The sequence below is a fragment of the Rhinolophus sinicus genome, linkage group LG01 (genome assembly GCF_036562045.2).
Source record: "Rhinolophus sinicus isolate RSC01 linkage group LG01, ASM3656204v1, whole genome shotgun sequence".
NCBI lineage: Eukaryota > Metazoa > Chordata > Mammalia > Chiroptera > Rhinolophidae > Rhinolophus > Rhinolophus sinicus.
Window position 1 is genome coordinate 74,372,713 of NC_133751.1, and position 24,364 is coordinate 74,397,076.

Consider the following 24,364-nt stretch of genomic DNA (forward strand, 5'->3'; position numbering starts at 1 on the left):
TTAAAAAATTTCTTTGTGACCTGGGGACTCTTCTGTATCTTCTTTTTTTTTTTTTTTTCGTCATTGCTGTCAAATAGAAATGCTATTTTAAAAAATAAATAAATAAATGTCTCAAAGCTTTCCCTAAACATCTCAGTCATAAGTAATGTGTGGTTATCTCTTATTTTGAAATATATGTAGCTTTTAAAGCTGTAAATCTATAATGGGATTAAATGAGGAGAACTACTAGACTGATTCTAAAGAGTAGGGCTTTGTGAAAGTAAACAACTAATCGTCTAATAATTATTGAGCTTGGTGGACAATTACGCTGGTTTGCTGCCCCTAGGATTTTACAATCCTTTGGGGAAGACAAGTCATAAAATTTAATAATCTGTAGCAAGGATCAACAAACTTTTTCGTAAAAGGTCAGATAACAAGTATTTTGCAAGCTTAGAAGAAAAGTAGAAGATATTCTATAAGCAGTATTTTAAGAAGGGAGAATACTCTTGCCCCACCCTGCCCTGCCCTGATACATTTGCTTGGGGTAGACCATCCATGGTGGGTGGTGGGCCACCCTTGGGTCAGCAGCAGTCAGCTGGATATATTCTCCAGACCAAGAGAAATCAGCCTAGGTGGAGGGGCCTATGTGGAGGTTTGAAGAGGCAGCTGGCTCAGTTAGATTCACCATCTGCCCTAGTGACACTCAGATCCCAGTACACTCTTCTTTCTTGCCAAAGAGCTCAGCCATCTCAACTTAGAGGGATGGTCAGAGGCAAGGTAGTTCATTGAACTGCCAATTCCCCAACTGAGATTATACTGCTTGGTAGATTCTACCACTGGCATTTGCCTACAGCTGAGGCCCCAAAATGTGGGTGGTGACTCTGGACAGTGGTGAGGCAAGGGAAGCAAATTTGAAAGCAAAGGGAAGAACAGAAGCAGAGACAGGTTTCCAGGCTTGCTCTATGCAGCTCAAAGTACTACCTTGTTCAATATGGGAGCCCATAGGCCACAATGATCTATAGGTAAGGACCATGTATCAAGAATCCTGCTAGGTCAGCAAAATTTTCATTAAGAAGATGTGCATTGGGCGCAGTGCTAAAGATTAATGGAAAGTGTAGAAATGGTAGAGAAGAGACTATTCCAGATGGGTGAAGTGAAATTGTTAAAGGATAACTTTTTTAAAAGTCAAATCGTGACTCTTAATAAAATATAAAAGAGACACACGTGAAAGATTTTACTTAACTAATTTTTATTTCATTTATTATTTAGGAAATCCATAAGATAGAAATAACAGTACAAAAGCATGTCAGAGAATAGGTAGATGATAGATAGATAGATAGATAGATAGATAGATAGATAGATAGATAGATAGATAGATATGAACATTAAGGAATGCTTAAACTTGCTGCCAGATACAAAACTGGTGTCTTCAACAGTCCAGATCAATTTCATGTCCATCATCCAAAATTTATTTGCATTTATTTCTATGAACCATTTACATCACCATCATCTCTCCACAAATTATCTGCAGGGTACTGCAAAATAGACAATGAAAGGCACATATCCTTATAGAATCAGATAACCCCAGAAGAGTCCTTTAGATAATGTTCAGCATTCCATTGTAAAGGTACCCAGTAATCATTTTTCTCATTTCAATTTTTTTTTTTACCTGACAAAAGTAAAAAGAAACTGTAATATGTTTGATTCAAAGACACCTATCTGAACACCCAGTTTTTCATCATTTGAATTTTTTAGAATTGCTTCATATGACACACTATTTTTGCCATATTAAACCTAAAGTGGTAAGACAATATTCTATGTTATAATTTCTAGCCCTTTGGTAGGTGTGTGAGAAAATATTAGAGAATCAAAATTGGTGAATAGGAGGTTTTTCAGTGCTCTTTAAATTACATAATGCATACAGTAACACTCTTGATTCTATGCATAATGGCAGTCCTGCTCACTGCTTTAACTCAAAGAAGCACAAAAGAGGAAACGAAATAAAGGCAAAAAGAATATGCGTGTGTGTGTGTGTGTGTGTGTGTGTGTGTGTGTGTGTGTGTTGCCTTTATTTTGCCTACACAGAAACACACACACACACACTCATGAGGTCTGGCAATTAAGTTCGCGAGCTTGTAACGATGTTGCTAACTTTTTTTTTTTTAATCAGAGAGATTATTCATTATGGATTTGTATCAACTGGACAAACAGTTAACCAAGTTTACTATTTAGAAGTGCTGAAAAGGCTGAGTGAAAAAGTTAGATGACCTGAACTTTTCACCAAAAATTCATGGCTCTTGCATCACAACAATGTACCTGCTCACACGGCACTGTGTGTGAGAGAGTTTTTAGCCAGTAAACAAATAACTGTATTGGAACATCCTCCCTATGCACTTGATCTAGCCCCCAATGACTTCTTTGTTTACCCAAAGGTAAAGAAATTATTGAAAGGAAGACATTTTGATGACATTCAGGACATCAAGGGTAATACGTTGACAGCTCTGATGGCCGTTCCAGAAAAAGAGTTCCAAAATTGCTTTGAGGGGTGGACGAGGCACTGGCATCGGTGCATAGCTTCCCAAGGGGAGTACTTCGAAGGTGACCATAGTAACATTCAGCAATGAGGTATGTAGCACTTTTTCTAGAATGAGTTCACGAACTTAATTGTCTAACCTGTGTGTGTGTATGACCTAAGTAACCAAGAAAATGTCTACCACAAAGCCTAGGCATTTTCTCTAAAGAGGCAAATGAATATAGCATGCAATAAATTAAGAAAGCCAGATTCTCTTGGCAAATATCAGATCTTCCCTATGTTAAATGGATATAAGACGAAAAACAGAAAATACAACTAATAGTGTACAAGCAAAGAAGTAGATAGAGAAAAGAAATACCAATTTGAACTAGAAAATGTCTGTGGTACTATTAGGACTTTTGTGGCTCTAGCCTAATGAAATAGAACCTTCTTAAAACAACATAGTAAGTGACACTCACGGCAATGACTTGTCATTGTAGGAAAGGCCCAAATCACGGTCAGAACATTTTCATTATGAAAACAATTAAATACAGTATCTGGTTTTGAAAGACTTCTGCAAAAATGTAGATATTATGCTTTTAAAATGTGAGCACTCAGAGAAGATATCAGATTCTTTAAAAATATTAAAAAGTTGAGATTTTTGTTTTATTATTGGAAAAATGCAAGTATGGGTGGAGACAGTATAGGGAAGGATGGAATGAGAGTAATCAGGGAAAATACTAGTAGACTAAAAAAAAACCTTTGCAAGTCCTAAGTATTCCACTTAGAAGAAAGATGAAAGGTAAACTAGTACTCACATATTTAAGAACAGTTCCAAGGGTAAGAGATCTAACTGATCTGACTGCCCACTTTGTGATGCTCAGCTTTCACATTAGGTAATAATAGCAGCTAACATTTATTGTTTCATGGCATAGAAGTCATTGTATGAAATGATGTTATATATATATGTATATATATATATATACATACATATATGTGTATATATGTATATATATACACATATATATGTATATATATATACATATATATATTTACAAAGTCACGATTGTTCTTTCTACTAACTAATATAAATGAGATATTCAGTATAAAAATAAATGTTAAAGTACCAAACTGATTCAATTTATTAAACTACTGTTTTTAGAGAGAATTCTGAAAGGTGAGGGTTTCTGAGAGCCGGATATCCTTTCCGCATTCATAATGATGATGGTATGTAAACTAGTGACACTGATTTTTTTAAAAGAATCTATGGTGTGAGCCTTTTTAGAGATACTCATGAATCATACATCAGTGTCACTAGAGGTAAAGATAGTCGGCCTTAGGATCATAAGAGTGGAAATAAGGGAGAACATTTTATTTTTTTAAGGGAGGCTTTACTTGGGAAATTAAAAGACCTAGAGTAATGATTCCGCTGTAAAAATGATGAGTAAGAAGTCTGGGAACCTGGGAGGCCTGGATAGGGCCTGAGTGGCCCCAGCACCAGGGACTGGCTCTAGGCAAGCACTCAGTGTCATGAATAAACTATGAAAAGGCCCAGATGAGACGTGACTTTTGACATTCAGTCTTCATCTGCAGCCCCAGCACAAACATTCCCAGGAGATTCTAAGATTTGTGGTATAACTAACATGGAGTGGAAAATAGGTCTTTTTAATTTTTCAGATTAATCTCCCAAGTCCCTATATGTTCTTTGGTAGCAATATCTCCTTCTAAGGCTTCTTGTCACTTCCAACATTTACCAACACTACAAAATTTTCTAAAGACGTTGAAAACTGAAGACAGTTAAAACATCAGTTTTTCCCAGTTCTCTGTGACACTGCGGATAACTATTGAAGGAACACTTCTCTTCCACTGCAGGACCAGGCTAGGGAGAGGCAGGTGAGGTGCCTCCAGTACAGAATTTCAGGAGGCACTGCTCTCATCTTGCTGCAAGTACAGGCTGAGCACTTGCACAAGACAGAGTGAGCATCTTTTAAATTTTGTGACCTATGGGACACTGTGCAACTGCTCTTGAAGCTGTGATTGGCTCTATCTCCAACATGTAGAAGAGTGTCTGGCATATTGTTACACTTTAATGGAATTTGATGAATGTACTAGTCGTGGTTCTCCAGATACACAGAACAGATAGGACATACAGAAAGAGATTATTATGAGGAATTGGCTCTCATGATTATGGAGGCTGGGTAGGCCTGTGATCTGCAATCTATAAGCTGGAGACACAGGAAAGCCGATGGTGTACAAGGTTGGACAAGTTCATGAACTCATCCTAGAAAAAGTGCTACATACCTCGTTGCTGAATATCACTATGGTCACCTTCGAAATACTCCCCTTGGGAAGCTATGCACCAATGCCAGTGCCTAGTCCACACTTCAAAGCAATTTTGGAACCCTTTTTCTGGAATGGCATATAGGAGGTTGTCACTTTCAGGCAGGACCTCTTACATCATTTATAAGGCCCAGTGCAAAATGAAAATGCGGAGCACTTTTTAAAAACTTTGTTAAGAATTCCGAGGCAGCACTAGCAAAACACTGAACCATCTGTGGGGCCCTGTGGAGGTTGCGCATTGCTCCCAGGGGTCTGCACGTGCAGGATCAGCTCTTGCACTGAGAGCAAGTGCCTCCTAAAACTGTACATTAAGTGCCTTGCTTGCCTCATCTGAGGCCCAGCTCTGCTCCATAATTTCATTTATTCATTGTGAGGATCAATTTTATTTATTAACTTGACTCAGCTAAGGGATGCCTAGAGAGCTGATAAAACATTTCTAGGTGTGTCTGTTAGAGATTAGCATTTGCATTGGTAGGCTGAGTAAAGAAGCTGCCCTCTCAATGAGGGTAGGCATCATACTGTGTGAAGAAATTGAAACGGCATGCGCAGTGATACAAGTGGATACTTTGGTCAACGTTGCTCAAGCAGTAGTTCGCTGTAATCAGAAGTCTGGACGCTGATGGTAACAACTTTGAGCACCTCTTGTAATTGCAGAAGTCAAATGTGACTTGTATTCATCTTTTGTTATCAGTATATATTGAGTATTACAATTTTAATACAGTTTTTTTCCTTTCTTAACATACATATACATGTTTTTGGCACCCTCTGTATTTCCAATAACAGTCCTTATCAGCTATGTCTTGTGTCTTTTGCAATTTTTTTTTCCCATTCTGTGACTTGTCTTATCATTTTCTTGACAGTGTCTTTTGAAGAGCAGAAGTTTTTCATTTTAATGCAGTCCAGCTTATCAATAATTTATTTCCTGTGTCGTGCCTTTGGTGGTGTTATCTGAAGAGTCATTGTGATACCCAAGGTCATCTAGATTTTCTCCTGTATTATTTTCTGGGAGTATTATAGCTTTATGTTTGTTTGCTTTTTTAAAAGCTCAGTCTCAGTGCTATGTAAAAAATGAATTTTAAAACATAAAATATGAAGGAGGGTGACCAGTAAGATGATGTTTCAGTAATCCATGTCAGAAATAATAACAATTGTTCATAAGAAAAGTAAAAACGGAAATAGAAAGAAATAGATGGACTCAGGATCTCAGTATATTTTGGAGGTAGAATGTCGGTTGACAGTTTACAGGAAGTGAAGGGAGGAAGTAGAATCAAGAATAACTCCTAGCGGGTTCACATCTGGTCTTCATGGCAGGCTGCTTCAAAGGCAGTGGCCACCCCAAATCCTGGGTTTTTTTATTTGTGTCAGTTACCAGGAACTAAGTGGAGGGGCACTGCTGCTGTCTCTCTGTCGCTGGGAGTGAAGGGAGGCTTAGATATGAGGACCTGAAAATGATCCTAGTAATTTGTAAAACTTCAAAAAATAAATGATTCCCTGAAAGACCACTTAGTCGTGCCCACTTCACAGATCATATTTCCAGCACCCAATTTGACTCATGAGTTTCAACAGCAATTAAATAAATTTTGCTAGAAATGAAGTTAGTGTTCTCAAGCCCATGTGTTGCCAAAATGTAAGCATTTATTCAGAAAATATGGTAGCTGCATTCTCTTCTTTTGGATGTATGGGAATAGATCTATTTTCTCTTGAATTCTTTCCCTTGGGTTTGTTCAAGTTTTTTCCCAGTAGAGTTTTGTGAAATTGGGAGTCAATTAAGATTTGATTTTTATTTCAATGCATATTGTTGTACTTTCACATAGAAGTAGTTACATTATAAATTATTATAGAAGAAAACATTTATAAAACTGAGTATTTCTAAGAAAACATTCAGTAAAGCTAATATATTAATTAATATTTAAAAATAAACTTTTTTGAGTGTCCCTGATTTTAATAGACAATTCACCAAAGCATAATTTTTCTGATTTTTCTTCTGTTTTTTCCTCCAGATACTGAATTTTTTTTGAGGGGGGAGCTTTGGTATAGTTTTAAATATGTGTGGCAGATGGAATAATGACCCCCCATATATATATATATATGGACTTTGCAGGTGTGATTGAATTAAGGATCTTGTGATAAGGATTTTACGCTGGATTATCTGGGTGGGCCCAATGTAATCATAAGGGTCCTTATAAAAGGGAGACAAGAGGGTAAAAAGGGAGAAGATAATGTGACTACCAAAGCAGAGTCAGAAAGAGAGTTGATGATACTACACTGATGGCTATAAAAGGAAGAAGGTACCATAAGCCAAGGAATACAAGCAGCCTCTAGAAGTGGGAAAAGCAAGGATACAGATTCTCCTCTAGAGACTCCAGAAAGAATGCAGTCCTGTCAATTTCTTGCTTTGAGATGAATATGACCCATTTTTGGACTTTTAACCTCAGAACTATAAAATACGGTATCTATGTTGTTTTAAGATAAAAGTTTGTGGTAATTTTTTACAGTAGCAACAGGAAACCAATACAGTATGTTATTGTGAAAATGGGATTTTCCTTGAGAGCTGTATGATAAAAGAATATTGCTATAGCTACTGGCTTTATGAGATAGATGCTGACCAGTCCTCTCTTCTTTAATGTCTCTTCCAAAGCCTTATTACTCATAACTTTTGCCTTAAAAAGAAGAAATAAGAATAACCCCTATAATTTTGGTGTTAACAATTTTCAACTGGGTGGATGATGATACTACTTAATGAATGGGGAAGATGGGGATAAGAGCTATTGTGGTTTGGTAAATCAAGAGTTCCTTTTTGGAAATACTGTGTTTGACATGTGTGTATATGAAAACTGACCCACGATAAGATAGGTGAGGGCTTCTGCCTGCACCTGTTGCTTCCAATGACAGTTTTTCTCCTTTCTGAACACCTGTGGACAGAACGCAATTTCATAAGCCTTTTCCTGACCTTTCTTTCACTAATGAAAAGGGAATACTCTAAAAGAATGAGAGAGAGAGAGAATACTTTTTAGAGTTTTGCTGTTGTATTTTGTTTATTTTGCTGCTTTTCTTAGATTTGCTGTTGTATTTTGTTTATTTTACTGCTAGGGGAAAGAAATGCAAAACAAAATAAAAAGGCCTGCTGTGTGACTGTTAACTCTTCTCTATATTTTTTACTTAGATCATATACCTATGATACACAAAGAACCGAACTAGAATTTTTCTGCTTAGAGAAAAGCCATAATTAGATCCTTGGGACATTTTGTTAAAGAAAAGCAAGGAAAAGTGAAGGTAGAAAGGAAATAAATTGAGGATGAACTCCAGGAGCTACCTAGGAGTCCTGTGTCTGCCCAGCACAGTGGTGGAAAGATGGAAGACATGGAGAGTGGAAAGATACTAAGACATTAGCCTCTCCTTCCATCTCCTTTCCCTTTTGCCACTAGACCTCACTGGGTTCAAAACTAAGGGTGAGAAGCAAACCTGCAGCCCCTTGTGGAGGTATTTGGAAGAAGGAGAATTTGAACAGAATACTGTCAGTGGCTACATTAAAGAAATATCTTTGGCCAGGAAGCAGTTGAATCCTTCTCAAAAAGTACATCATATGAGGGTAAATGGGATCAAACATACGGTGATGGAAGAAGAACTGATTCTGGGTGGTGAACACACAATGGGATTTATAGATGATGTAATACAGAATCGTACACCTGAAATCTATGTAACTTTACTATCAATTGTCACTCCAATAAATTTTAATTGAAAAAAAAAAAAAGTATATCCTATTTGGAGAATAAGGAGAGTTGTAATAAAAGCCATATATTCCTGAATACTAATTTTGATGGTTTCTTCAAAAATTGGTAAATCAATTCTTATGTTGTTGATGATGACATATTTGGATTGAGTACTTTTCAAGTAAACTTCTTATATTTGCAATTTACCCTCAAGTAACTGAAAGATATAGACAAGTATATAGGGACAAGCCCCAAACCAGTATGTAAGTTAACAAAATGTTTGTTTGATAATTTAGGCAGTTGGAATGAAACAAAATACACTTCAACTGGTCATAATGTGAAATAAAAGGGGGTATGCAGAGATCTGTCTTCCTCTTTCTCCCCTACTCCCACGCATCAATTATACTGAAATTCCATCATTGGAAAATAAATATTTTAATACTTTTTCTTTTACAAAAATGAAATGAAATTATTACATTAGTATGTTCCTTTAGTTTAATAATATATTTTTAAATGTGATAGGACAAGCTTCCCTCCTTGCATTTTTCAGAATTGTATTAGCTATTTTGGGGTGTTTATTCTTCAGTTTGAATTCCAATGGAGTTTCTCATATTTCATAAAAAATCTAGTTGTGATATTGGTTGTAAGCATATTGACCTTGTAGATTAATTCTGAGAGAATTGCACTTGTTTTTTTCGCTTATCAGTCTTCTCATTCACTTGCTTCATTTATTCAGGTCTTCCTTTTATGTAATTTTTTGAACTTTGGTAATTTTCCCCTTTACAAAAAAATGAGTGTTTTGTATTTAGAGCACTAAATAAAATACTCAGTTACAGCCAGATGTTTTTGACTAACGCAAACTGATGACAGGTATTTAATACATTCTTCAGTTGGTTCTCATAATATTTATGTTAAAAAAGTTTTCCTGCAATATATATATGCACATTTCCTTTTGTCTCATTGTAACCTCTTGCATTGAATTTAAACCTTTTTTCTTTTTTTTTTCTGATTTAAAGTCTCCCTTTAATTTCTGACCTTGCCCCCTTTTTATCCATTTTGGCCTGTTTAGCCATATTTGCTATTATTTCTAACACCAATTTTATAAAATAAATCAGTCCACCAGATCCACATGTCATTTTTGGTTACATTACACCCGTCTCTTCTGTTCTACCCACTCAATCACTCCCTCCACTGACGCCCATGGCTTAGCTACTCTTTAAGGCCCAACATAAGTTTTTGCTTCTTTAGAAAACTTTGCTGAAATCTACCCACAAAAATCTCTCAAGTTCAAATTTCTATTTCACCCATCAACCATGTTACCAAATAATAACAAAAACAGCAACATATAATTGAATACTATCTAAATCTCTAGTGGTTTATACTACACAACTTGACATTTACCCTGTCCCCTAAATATATTGTAAATTATTTTATTTAAAAAGACAAAAGAAACAAACTTTTCTTGTATTTTCATATCATCTAGGTTAGGTATATGTAAGTGAAGCAATTACTCTGTTCTTACTCTCTTGAATATTTGAGAGACTTAAATTTCTGAGACTGCTTATCAAGATTTATTTTTTTCCTCTTTTTTTTAGGGCCTTGGCACAGAATTAGTTACATTTTCCAAGTCCGTTGAATTTGAGTGGAGCTCTGTGACTAAATTCTGACTGGGTAAGTGATATATGCCACTTGCAGATATAGTTCATGCACCCACACAAAACTCTTCATTCTCGCTTATCTTTATGTAGCAAGCATGGAGGTAATTTAAAGGTGATGGCATCAAGAATAGGATCCCTAAGTCATCATTTAAAGAAGGCCCACCCTGCAGTGTCACCCAATGCAACAACATTTGCGTTGGATTTTTTGTGGTCAAGAAACAATTTTTTATTTTGAGACTTTGGTGTTTTTGTTACAGCTGTTAGCATCAGTTATTTTATTCAGAGATTTGACATAAAAATTAAATAAGGCTCTGCACTTGAGTAGCTTAAGGTCTAGATATATAGTTGGATTTTTTTAAAAAACATATATTTTAAGATTTCATGTTCCTAAATTCTGATTTAATATTCTAGTAACCTCAGTAATTCTCAAAATTAAAAATGCCATAATCAAAAACTTCTTAATTTTGTTTTTTGGCAAAAAACTCTTTGTTCTATGTATCACTCAAAACTACACATGTATCCCAGTAATATGATATGGGTAGTAAGTAAGACTTATTAAAATTTATCTGTGGAAATACTTATTTTTATTTGGTAAATATAATTCAGTTTCACCATAAGAAACCCAAATACTCTTTCCATTGCTATTAATATTTATGTAAATGTCTATGCATGCATACATAGTTCTGAAAATAAAGTGATGACATTGTAAAGCATACATTTTAAAAGTGATTTTCCTATTCTGTTAACTATTTATATTGAATGACAATCAGAAAATGATTTGACATTTAATATGTTAAGTATTGTTAGTATGAAGCAATGTTCGGAAGTCAAACTTTTTGGAGTATATCCTATATGCTTTCCTTTTCTGAAAGCTTAAAATCCATTTGACATTGCCCCTTTTATTTACTGTCAGCTTAGTGAAGAGGGCAGGGTCCACAAATTAAATTTGTCCTTGACAACTAGGAAAAAAGTGAAGCAGGTTGTTTGAGATGCGACACATACTTGCTATAAGCTCGCACATAGCTGTCATGGGTCTTTCTACGGGGAAAAAAAAGACCAAGATTATGATCATAACTTTGAATTATCATCACCTGTAGTATTGGTGACTTACCTATATGTAATGACACTTATGAATTTTAAGTAGAAATGATTCTTACATTTATGGAGAACCAGAAAACCATAAACCATAATTTTACTTTCTTCTATCAGAGAAGGCTAACATATTCTTTTGTACTTGATCTTCTAGCACATGCATTGTGTTGAGTCTTTGTATCATGATGATATTTCACAGGTTTAGCTATAACAAAGTGATTGAATCATCTGTGAGTTTATCGTTTTATTTTGTATAAATCAAAGTCTCTATGATCAATGTAAAAGTATTTTTATGATAATTCTGGTTTTAATTGCTATGATATTTCTTCTTTTTGTTCAATTTCCATCCTTGGCTTTTCTACCTGTTCTTCCTGAAAGACCTATGGACCTTTTACAGTCTTGTACCTTATTTTCATGTTCTAATATCCTTCAAAGTGTTCTACAAGTTCTATAGTTGTAAAACTACTATGTGTGTATGTATACACATACCAATATGTGTGTGTAGTGCTTTTCATTGCTATGATTTGATTGCTCCTATATATACTTTTATTTCACAAATATGTAATGTCTTCTGTTTGCCTATCAATGTGCTGGCTGATCGGGTATCCAAAGGTAAGACATATGGACTTTCCCTGATTTCATAGAGTCTATCTTCTAGAGACAGTTATACAGTCATTAAAAAATATTTATACAAATAAATGTAAATGAATCATATGATGCTTTAATTACATCTCAAAGAAGCATTTGATTTGATATAATCAAGGAGACAGAGAAGAGCTTCCCTGTGGGTAAGTGTGAGTTAAAATATCTGAAGAAAGGGGGAAAGCATTTCAGAAAGCTGGAGCAATAACTGCAAAGGCCGTGTGGCAAGACCCAGCAAGGTACACTGGAGTTGCTGAAAGAAGGCCACTCTGACCATTGTGCAGAGAACAGAAAGGGGGATCTCCATGTGAGTTGATAGGGAGAGGTCAATGGGCCGGATCTGGCAGGAGACAGTAGACCACACTAAGAAACTAACCAGTAGTCTTTATTTTGAGAGCAACAGTAAGCCATTGAATACTATTAAGAGAGGAAGTAGTATGATCAATATTCCATTAGAAATAAAATATTTCTGAGGAGGCCTAGAGAAGAGAGCAGATAGAAAGTTACCGTCACCCCCTCCAAATGACTACTCATCTCCTTTTGAAGTGGGGTGTAATCATCTCACAGATGCAGATAGGAATCTTTGCTTGGCTCCAAGCATCTCATAAATGAAAACCTAATTGGTCATCAGGAACCCAGGTGATATCTGAATAATAGGGAGCCATCTTACATCCAGAGGGAGCAACACATCCCAGTGAACTGGAGAATGGTGTTTCCCCACGAGAGCTATGGATCATTGACTAAAAGTTAATGCTAAGTTGCACTCATGCTTGGGAGCAGCTGTGTTAGCAGGACCTCTTGTTTGAGCTCTCTTTAGATGTTTCAGACTCTGCGGAGCTGATGGAAATGAAGTCCATCATTTCAGCTATGGTCTTTGTGTTTTTACTAACCATTAACATGTCATTTGTGTTTCACTTTAAAGATAGACTTTGGGCTCAGGGAGCTAGGACTCTGGTGCTGTGGGGACCAAGTATTAAAAGGGGGAAATTCATGACAAATTGCAATGACAAAGCTGTTCTGGTCCCCTGGTATGAAGGAAAATATAATCTTTTTCTAAGCAATGCAGATAGTGCTCGGATTTGTAACGCCTTGCATTGTGGAGAAGAAAAACAAGGACATGTGCCCTTCCCTAGGAGGAAACTTGGTTGTGATGACTGAGAATTGACATCATATCCTGTAGCCATTGAATAATTTAGCCACACTAAGAAGGAAAAACATGGAAACATGTTTAGGACATCTCTAGCTTCATTTTCTATCTGAGTACAGAATTCAGGTTTAGGGTAAAATCATCATTGGTTCAATTCATCAAGCATTTGAACTGTATTTTGTAGTTTTTCATGTACTCGTTGCAACACTTTTATCAGACACCGATCGGGACTCAATCTTCTTGCTGCCAATGATCTTTTAACCACATGTCCCTTATTCTTTAATTACTGCCATCAACTGGCTAGAATCAAGCCATTTCATGTTCCACTGTTATCCCAGTTTGTTCTCTTTCCATGCTCCTAACCTTCCTTCCTATTCCAGATTTTCCATCCTTCATATCCCTGGTTAAGTCTACCTCCTCCCCAAAGACTCCCCAGATGGTGGACACCCAAAGAAAGTAGCCCCTCCTATTTAGTTCATAAACTGTATTTTGTAGTTTTTCATGTACTTGCTGCAAAACTTTTGTTATTATTTAACTTCTGATATTGTTTAGTAGTAAATCTCAGCTCCCCAACTCAATGTAATCTCCTTGGTGTCAGAGAGCTAATAGAATATTATATGGTCTAATGAGCAAAATGTAGGCATTCTGGTTCAGATAGGGATCAAAACAGCATTTCTGCTCTCATTGGTTTCAGGAGAGAGATTTCTTATCAAAGTATTTGAATATTAATTTTCACCTTTTTTCTTGAATTATATATTTGGGCATTAAATTTAATTTTCTCAAATTCATGTTGCTAGTAGCTTAAATTCGCCATGCTTGCATTCTGGCATTTGTGCAATTTAAGTATGCACCTAGTTGTGTATACACTCTTGTGTATTTTTTAAACTCCGTAGTGTTTGTAGTATTTTATTTTAATAATTATATAGGGACAATGTGAAAAAATAGTATTTGGCTAATAAAGTATCTCACATATTTATCCTGTTAATTAGGCTTTACTGCATGTAAAATAACATGGCTTTTGAACATAATATTGGTATTGTGTATCATATAAACCATCTAAAATGAATAGGCATAACTACATATCTACAAAAGAATGAATGAAGAAAAAGAATGAGTGGGGAAAGGTGTACCATGATAGTTTAATATATTAATACTACGAGCTATTTTTATTTTGATCACATATGTCATTACTTTCATAACATGTAAAATAAGCTTATTATCTCAAAACCTTTTTTATGAAGAGTTGATGATTATGAATGTTATTTAATTTCACTTAAAAATTAACAGTACAACAAAATAAGCATGATTCACTCCTGGTTTAATAATAATGAGTTTTCCTTAGGCATAAGGTAAAATCCAGACCATAATGCTTTTCTTCTATTATCAAAAAAGCTCATGTGTACCCGTTTATATCAGAAAATATATTTGATGGATGATCAACCTCATTTTTGAAATATATTTATTTTTCTATAATGTGCTAAAAATAGCTTTAAAGCTTAAACACATGACAAATCACATTTATTATTTGGAAAAAAACACTTGAAATGTTGCATTTTTACACAATTGTTATCAGTTAAATCTATTTTTCCTCCTCCTGAAGAACACTTGTCTTTATTTACATGTTGGCTGCTGGCTGGGGTGACTTCATCTGTTGGTTGATTTCCCATATGCAGTACATGTGTGTATGGTTCTTTATTTTACTGTTTAATAATCTACTGTACTCGTATATTTTATTTGTGACTTAACTAAGAGCAGGTCTTTGTAGTATGCTTTGTGATACAGAAAATTCCACTGAAAGCAACATGAAATAATACCCTGGAAAACCTGTTTTCATCCATGGAATTTAAGTCATTTGATGTAATAATCTTGTTATTCAGAAATATGGAAGATGGTAAAATCTGAACTTCCTTTTTATTTTATGTGTGGTATATATGCAATAGATATCTAAAGTAGCATAATCCTGAGGATGTGGATTTAAAAGCAATTTGACTAATTTTCTGAGAAATAGGATTAAGGTTGAGGGATAATAGTAATTAAAATGAGAGAACCCTCACACATCAAATTATGCTCAGTGCCCTCAGATGTTTTATCAGTCTGATAATATACATTAGAGGAGGAAATATTTAGCAGTCTGTTAACTACTCTCTCTCTAGAAAGCTGACATTGAATATGAGAGTGTGCTTGGCAGGGAAGGCTTGCTATTTTGAAAACTGGCAGCCTATGAAGTAAAAACTGAACTGGGTTATGCATTAGTAGGTCAGGGTGGTAGTCTACCATAATCTCAAACTTGTTTGGAGCAAAATAATATTTCTTGGCTTCAGTTGCATTTCTGTAAAACTATAGACTTAGTTTTACATTATTCTAAGGTCTTCTTAGGTCTTAGGTCTTTCCTTTGATTCTGTGGTTGATTATATTTAGATACAGTGATATATATCATCTGTGATTATGGATTATCAACCAAAATTTTCTCTCAGTGTCGAGCAGATTTCTTGACTTGTATTTGGCTATTTTTGTTGAAGCCTAGGATGTTTACAGAAAGTGCAAAGAGCAGGAATATCACAAACAAATGTAAACTATCTGGGACTTTGGGATTGAACTCTGAAAATTCACCGGATAACAGACACCCCCCCCCCCTTGTTACTGGAGCAATCACGTCCATTCATCAATCATGTGAGCAATCCCTGGGTCATATCTGGAACTTGGGCCCAGGCCCTCTAGTAACTGTTTTTTGACAAGTGGGCAAGAAAAAGCAAGCAGATGTTAGATGCGACATACTTGTGAATGCTTATATAACATATGATAAACTTTTTAAAAAAAATCAAAACTATCATCCTTGATGTTCTAATATGAAAAGGTCTTGACAAATAACTTTAAACCTCCAGGCGTCAATATCTTCTTCACTTGTAAAACACAGAATTAGACATGTCGAAAGAATACATTAAAATCCCTTCCAACTTTAATACCATCATTGACCAGAGCATGGACTCTTCTAAATTTTATAAAGATTAGTGGCCACTGGACCTGGGTTCCCACAGGATGTGGATTACAGAGAATATAGAAGGATTATAGAGCTCAAGGAAGGAGTTGAGGTAGAATGGTAAAAAGGATGGCAACAACCACAGCAATACGAGTATGTGCTTGTCTGGCACTTCTAAATTTGAAAGTGTTTTCATATCTGATCACTCGTTTAGTCATCCTCTAAACTCTTTGATGTAGTTGCTACAGATAACATTTTTTTCTCTGCAAAACAGGAGATTAAAATTCAGAAAAGTTAAGTGACTTATTCAGAAAATAATGGCATATTAGAATCAGTCCTCCTCACCTGATTTTTACAGTGGTCCTCACATTTAACTGTCATTGAAAAAAAAAAAACTGAATAGCATATTAATTTTGTAAATTTCTGGTCTTGACTGCAAATAATTTTATTTAATAATACTGCGTAATGCTCAGTATTCTCCATCTTTATCCAACCTCTCATATCATTCTGATGTACACTATGAAGAAGACTGCGCTATACCTTATGGGTGTTCCAAATACGGTTTTCCTTTTCTTCTCTCTCAGACTTGAAAAATAGACTATATTTCATGTGCTGGCATCTTATGTATATAAATACTGTTTCTGAAAGAGAGCTTATCAGAGGTGTGGTATTTCTATTTCTCTTTATAATTCTCTTTCAGTTTTTGCTGTTAGAGTACCAAGTTGTTCTTCATCTGGTTGATAATCTCATAGGAATATATTACACCATCTTACTGCATAGCAGAAAAATAAGTATCTCAGCTTGGCATTCAAAGCAATTTATCAATGTTTTTCTTTTCTGTCTCTGTTTCTGTAATAGACCTTCTAACATGGGCATGTCTATTTCAGTACTCCTCCACTCCATGTTAGTGATGGCATGATGTCACACTTGTTGAAACTGGGATTATGCACAGCAGGATTTTTAAGCCAGAGTTAACCAAGTGGATCACAGAATTGACCCTCGTTGTGCTGTCCAAAACCATTTAAATTCTCTGAACTGAATCAGAAGATAGTCAATTTCACCTTAACCATGAGTCTGGATCTTGCATAGAAAAGCACTTGGATGTTGCAAATGAGCACATTGGTCTGTTCTTCATCAGTATCAAAAGAAAGACTGGTTGCAATTCTGGAATGATTAAAATCCCCAAATAATAAACTGGCCTTCCTTCTGAGCATAGGTTCTAGGGGGCATGATATTCACCTTCCACCCAACACAAACTGAACTCTCCAGACAGCAGAAGTTAAATGAAAGAAACAACATCTAAAACAAAAAGTGCAGAGAATTTTGTTAGGATAGACACACGTAAGTGTATATGATAACTTAAAACTCTCCACACAAATGCTTTTATTTTTACATTACTAATGTTTGCATCATGTACACATAAACATTTTGTGCAAAGTTGAATATACAAGTTAATGCCTACTGTACTTTATTGGAAATTAAATGAATGTTCAAGGGTAACTTTAACCATTTTTGATTTCTAATAAATGTATTACAGGAAATTAACCGAAGCTGCAATATAGAATGCCCCTATATGCTGAGTCTCCCTGCTTTACATTCTTCTCCCCTTCAGTTTTTGCTAGTTGTGCTTATTGGAGATCCAAAAAATGGAGGAGTTTTCACTCCCCAAAATAATCTGCCTTGCTACCCTGTTTCCCCAAAAATAAGACCTACCCAGACAATCAGCTCTAATGAGTCTTTTGGAGCAAAAAGTAATATAAGACCTGGTCTTATATTATAGTAAAATAAGACTGCGTCTTATATTAATTTTTCCTTCAAAAGACTCATTAGAGCTGATTATCTTGCTAGGTCTTATTGTGGGGGAAACATGGTATTGCCTCATATAAGATCTGTAAAGAAAAGCCCAAACCATTGAAAGGCAACATGTTTTATAGTTTTTCTTTTCCTATAGCCCTGAGAGCCAGAAGAGGAGAGCAGCAAGCCCATACCACATTGAACAGTAGCATTTGAGGACGTTCAGGAGGTCCCGGGAGGGACTATTTTCATTGTGCTCCTATGGAGACTGGAGTCCAGACCCCAGGGTTGCAAAACACTTTAGAATGTCTGTACCTTCAGCACAGCAGCAAAAACAAAGCTAGTGGCTATCAAGAAATCTCCGTACATAAGCTTCTCAGAAGAAGGAGTGAGAAAGAAAGACTACAGAGCCTCCTCAGTTGTGCTTTGTGCAAAACCTGGGACCTGTACCTGCAAGTGGTGGAGATGAGTCATGGCTAAGGTTAAATTTCCCACCCACCCAGCAGGATTGAGTCATGGAATCTATTTAAATTAACTACGAAAACAAAAGTGGAAAACATGATATATCTTGCATGTCAGAGTTCATCTGTCGATTAAGAGTCATTTATTTTTCAACGTAGTGTTTCTTTAATTGATGACCCATTGTAAATTTACATTATACATTTATAATCAAGAATAAAAGCCATTTCAGACTTTGTAACAGTCAAAATCATTAGAGTGGCCAGAGTGTTCAGCTGAAGGACAAAACACTGAGTAAATGAATCATACTCACAATTATCTGGTTTCCAATAAGTGCTATATTGGCTCATTCCGTATGAACTAGAAGGCTTACAAATGGATTCATTTTAAAATGAAAACAGTTTTAAGAGTTATTTTATATATATTTTAATAGTAGAAATTAAAATTGCAGCCATTTCTGAGAACTCCTGAACTTTCCATAGTCTACGATGAATTCTTAATTTTAGAATTTATGTTATTTAATACGGCATTGGACTTTATACTTTAGTTGTCCTTTGGCATTGTTCTTATATAGGTATTTCTTTTCTCTACAACAAATGTGCTAGTGTCTTGAGGGCAAATACGATATCTTCTACTACTGAATCTTTCACAGCATCCGACCCAATAGCATTTATTAAATACTTTATAACTTAATCTTTGGACTATACCTATGTTTGAGATTAAAGCCTTCAAAAATTAATTAGCAGAGATAATTAGCACATCACTTCATCTTCTTAGAAAGGCCATTTCAGATCAGCAGAATGATATCTAAAATGAAGATATTAACATAAAGGAGAATTTGTTTCTCTGAACTGAAATATTTCAGTCTTTTAATTTTAATGTCTATCTCAGACATAAGCAGCATTGAAGTTTCAAGCTACTAAATATTTGTTGTATTTATTCATCAATGTGGTCATTCTCTCAAATGTTACCATCTTTAAAGAAAAATGATCCTCATCTTTAAAAACTATGTGTGTAAATGTTCTAACAATGATGTATTTTCCTTCATTTTTCCTGTACACTTATCTAAATGTGCATTCTCTTTCTCTTTTTCTTTTAACTCTCTAGAAAGTATACCTCCAAATGATAACTCACAGAATAAAAAATGTGCCTTCCCATAGTAGTAAGTGGTAAAAATAGCCTTTGGTGGATAGGGTTAGCTAGATCCTTTTGATGTTTTGACTTCCTTGAGAGCCTATACATTCTAGTACAACTTTAAGTAGTAGCAAGTTTTATTTTGTATTTGTTTCTTCTTACCACTAATGGACACCTTGGATGTTTGACCTGACTTGGATACAGAAAGCGCTGATAGAAACTTATTATATGGTGCTACTGTCTTGGTTGTCATGTTCTGTAAACATGTATATGATTGCTTTTAGGGGGAAAAAATTCTAACCTCACCACACTTTAGACATAAGTGAATTCTAACACTCAGATTTTGGTCCTGTATCATGAAGTGTACAAGGGGTATATAACAACTAAAGATTATTTCTAGATGCTGAAAATGTAGGCTATGTTTAGAACTCATATTTAGCAGTACATACGCTAATTGATGATCTTAAGATTTCAAAGAGAGTGTGCCATCCCGCTACCCTAGTTTCTTTCCTTCTCTCTCTCTTCTAATATCTTTTAATATAGAGTCAGGAAAAATTTCCATTGGTATAATAAATACTATAAATGCATGATAATGTCATCCATTTCAGTATCTGCAGTCCTCAGATTACAGCAGAATTTCTGTTGAGTTAACAAAAGTGCAAATTAACTCTCTTAGAAAGGAATTATATGCAATAAGATCATGTCCTTAATAATGCATTTTTAAGTCAGTAGTTTGGAGTAAAGAATGCATTTTTCTATAGAAACAATACTGTGCATGGAGTGAGGATTTTAATCCAGTCTACAAATGTTGGCTTCAATCATATTTATACATGTATCATAAGAAGAAAATATTTTTTCTTGGGGGTAAAGAAGAAGAGAAATAATACAATATGTACCTTCTAACTTGTTACCAAGCCAACTTTAGGACACATGTCTAATGAAGCCAAGATTGATTTTTCTGCATCCATCTCTCACCTGGGTGGCAGATGCCTGGCATAGGAGTCACTGCTGTCCTTCTTGTATAAGCGACAGACACTGTTAATCAACCCCAGAGCTTTTTCATAATGAACTCATACTTGCCTTCAGAATCAGAATCCTCAATACAGTAATACAAGTTTTGATAATGCATTCATTTGGCAGATTATTAAACTGAATCTCAAAAAGGGATAATTGTGATACAAGTTTTGATAATGCATTCATTTGGCAGATTATTAAACTGAATCTCAAAAAGGGATAATTGTGGTCTAACAATAATACTTGTGTTGAAAATACATCACAAAGAATAAGAAGGTGAGAACCTAGTGAGAGATTACTGAAAATCAATGACAGTAATGGATAAACAGCTCCAAGTGGGTTAACCACCTGGGTGTGGATCAGAAGACTCATAATTATATATGAGGAATGACAGTCTATGCAATTTATTAGTCGTTTTCTTTAAGGCAGAGTTAAATCCATCAGTAACAACTTAATCTAGCTTTTTTTTTTTTTAATTATCTCAGGAGAAATCATCTATTTGAATGAATTTGACTAAAAGTGTAATGGAACAGTAGAACATTATTTCCTAAATAGTAGAATTTGTCTTGCTACAGAGCATGTTACAGAAATGCCTAGCATGATGTCCAACACAAAATAGGTGTCTAATATGTGTGTTGCTTTTTTGCTTGCCATTCATTCAAAGAATCTAATTCAAGTTCACGGTAATTTTTTCTTAAAAGATTGATCAAGGATATTACATAGGATGATTCTGTTAATATAATAAAAATGGATGGCAGATAAAAAAAATAATAAAATATATGTGTATTTATGAAGTATCCACTTATAGAGGAGATGGGCTTCCTGCCCATCTGGCATCCAGAGCACCAGCTAAACCAATACTGTTGTTACTTGAGAGGGTCACAGAAAGTTCAGGTATTTGGAGAGCCAATGTCCAAGCCATATGTATAGGGTGGGTAATTCTCAGCAAAGCTTTTCATAGAAGATCATAGCTTAAGCCACAGATAAGAAGAAACTTTATTTTAAGAGGATTAAGGCTAGAATTATTTGTTCATGATGATTGCCAGGATAGCAAAAACCTTCTCCCAGAACTTGTAGAAAAATCAAGAAACTCAGATCAAAAGAGTTGAATGCCAGTCTGGTGACCTCAGAGAGATGCTATCACAGACTCAGTGCTTGTTGGAAAAAGACAGATCAAAAGATTGGGAGGAGTCATCTGAAAAGACAGTCAGTGCAGCACTGGCCACTGATAAACAATTATTAATATCTGCATCTGTTCTGTGAGTAGTTGCACATTTCACTACCGTAATATGATAAAGCCAAGTCATGTAGGTGATCCTCTGTGCATTCATTTTAGGATCCAGGAGTGATACCCAAAGACTAGATGAAGGTAAATGAAGGCTCTGGAAACCTATGTGTACCCCAAGAATGGGGTAGGTGGGGTATTTGGGACCGAGACTGCCTCTTGTAAGTCCAAGGGTCTTTCTCTCTACAGAGGGAAAGAGGTCTGTTTCAAACATTCATTTGTTGATTCATTCATTTTACACAAATACTTTCAAAGTACCATTTATGTGCCAAACATGGTGCTATGTGCTATGAATTAATAATAAATAACTGATAAGTTCTTTGCCCTTATGACTGTTACAAAGCAGTGGACTAGACAGACATTAAAGAGTCACAAAATAAATAATTGCTAACTGTGATAACTGATGTAAAGGGAAAACACAGGGAACTCTGGGTTCACCATTGTTGGAAAAAGGTTCAGACCCAGATGAAGGAAATAATTAGGGTTTATGCAATTCACTCGGGAACATAAAATGTAGAATGCTAGAGCTGAAGAAGTCTTAGAGCTCATGTAACAAAACCTCAGTATTTGGTCAATTTTAAATCTTTGGCTAAAAAAGTCAAGTGAAAGGCCAGGGCTTTATTTTTTATTTTAGTTGGTGCTTTGCTTTTTAATGATGGATCAAGTTTTCTTATATGAAATGTCCTACTACGATAACTCCTATAATAGAGATGTCTTAGAATAAGTTTGCTCAATTAGGGTGGAAGAAAAAAAATCAATGTGTAAGAACACTTTGAAAACATTTTGCCATGCTGTTTATAATGCCTCATTAGCATTAGCATTAAGCTAGTGTTAGCAAATATTATTTTCAAGTTAAATGAAACTAATAAATGTGATTAGAAAATTATTTTTGGATAATGTCCTTTATCCCTAATTTGATAATGTTTTAATCTTTGCTTATACAGAATCTCCAAATGTGAAGAAAATGCAATTGGTTCAAATATTCTTAGTTGGCTTGTCTGAATGAGGGAATATATACATATGCAAATACCCCTGGGAACTGCAGGTTGATTAGTGAAAACAAGGCAACCCTTGCCAAAGGTTGGGGGAAGGGAGATATGGGGGAACTGCCTAATGGTTTGCGATTTCCATTAAGGATAATGAAAATGTTTGGGAACTAGATTAAGATTGTGGAACACTGTGAATGTTCTAAATGCCACTGAACTGTTCACTTTAAAATGATTGATATTATGTTACATAAATTTTACCTCAATTAAGAAAAAGAAAAAGCTAAGAAAGACAGATTCTCATCATGGGTAAAATCTGGAACTTCTTCCTGTCTGTGAAAAAAAAAAAAAAAAGGAAGCGAATGCTCGTTTCAATTCTATCTCCCTGAGTATCCATGGACCCCCTCTATGGGTGCAGAGGCCATACTCATACAATCTTTTGGTGCTAACACTGTTGTTATCCATTTGTCTTCATTATCCGTTATTCTATTTACTAAGGAATTCTACTTTTGATTTGCACATTCTGAAACACCTCGACTTACTTTTCTTTTCTAATATATCTTGGTTCTAACTATTTGTATTCAATGAATGCTCGGGGGAGTGTGGGGAATTGATGTGCTCATTTTTCCCTTTGAAAATCCATTGTAATTTAATCCTTCCTGGGTAGATATTATTGGGTTGCTAAGAGTACATCCACAACTATTTGTGGGAAATTTATTACCAAGGTTAGCCTGCCAAAACTAGACCTCTCAACAAAAGCATGCAAATGTGTTTAAAAAGGAGCCACATCCTTTTTTAGGTTTCTTATTGTTTAAGAACAAACACAAATGCTTTGAGTTTATGGAAAATAAGGTTGAAAACCTTATAGGCTTTATTCCCCAGGGGCATTCTATAATTTGATTCAAACATTAGTAAAATAAAAATAATAATAACAATGTCTGTAATTTCTTTTTTTAAAGAACTGTTTATTCTCTGTTAGATTTTTGTCTCTCTTTTTTTTAAATTAAGACACATCAGTAAGCTTTATGATCTTCTCATGTTGGGCACTCAATTTTCTTGATTTAAAACCATTGTCTTCTTTGGCATAATTATACAATAGAAGGGATAGTTTATTCCACACAATTTTTAAAATCATATTCCAAGTTCGGAGCACAATCCTTAACATTTTTGGTACAAAAATGAATACTTTGATCTTGCCTTCAAACAACTCATAGCCCGCAAAGAAAATAAATGTACATTATAGAGCGTTCTACTCATATATAGGGTCTCTAACAGAGGCAAGGACAAGGTACAATAGAAATGCCTAACTATGAAATAAACAAGGGGGGGGTAGGTGGTTATAAGGTTCATGAATAAGAAAAAAAGTAAAAAAATGCTTCCAAAATGTGATAATGTTTAATTGTCTTGAATTCTAAATAGGAGCATAAGGAGAAAGGCATCCCAAAATTACGGAACAAAAATGCAGTAGCATGACAGAATGTTATGTTCCAGGAGCTGGCCATAGTTCAGTTAGACTAAAGCATAAAGTGAATGGAAGAGGGGTCAGTAATGAAGCAGGAAAAATTCATAATGGTTTGGTCATGAGGTTATATGCCATAACCAAGGGTTTGGACCATGTCATTAGGTAAAGGAAAG

At 35.2% G+C, this 24,364-nt stretch overlaps 1 long non-coding RNA gene across 1 annotated transcript in view; it reads left to right on the top strand.

Annotated features, from left to right (window-relative positions):
* Window positions 1–10,236, top strand: part of LOC141572899 (uncharacterized) — a 141,599-nt gene extending 131,363 nt beyond the window's left edge. The window contains exon 3 of the long non-coding RNA XR_012498448.1: window positions 10,137–10,236. This is a non-coding gene — a long non-coding RNA (uncharacterized LOC141572899). The remainder of the gene's footprint in view (window positions 1–10,136) is intronic.
* The last annotated feature ends 14,128 nt before the right edge of the window (window positions 10,237–24,364 follow it).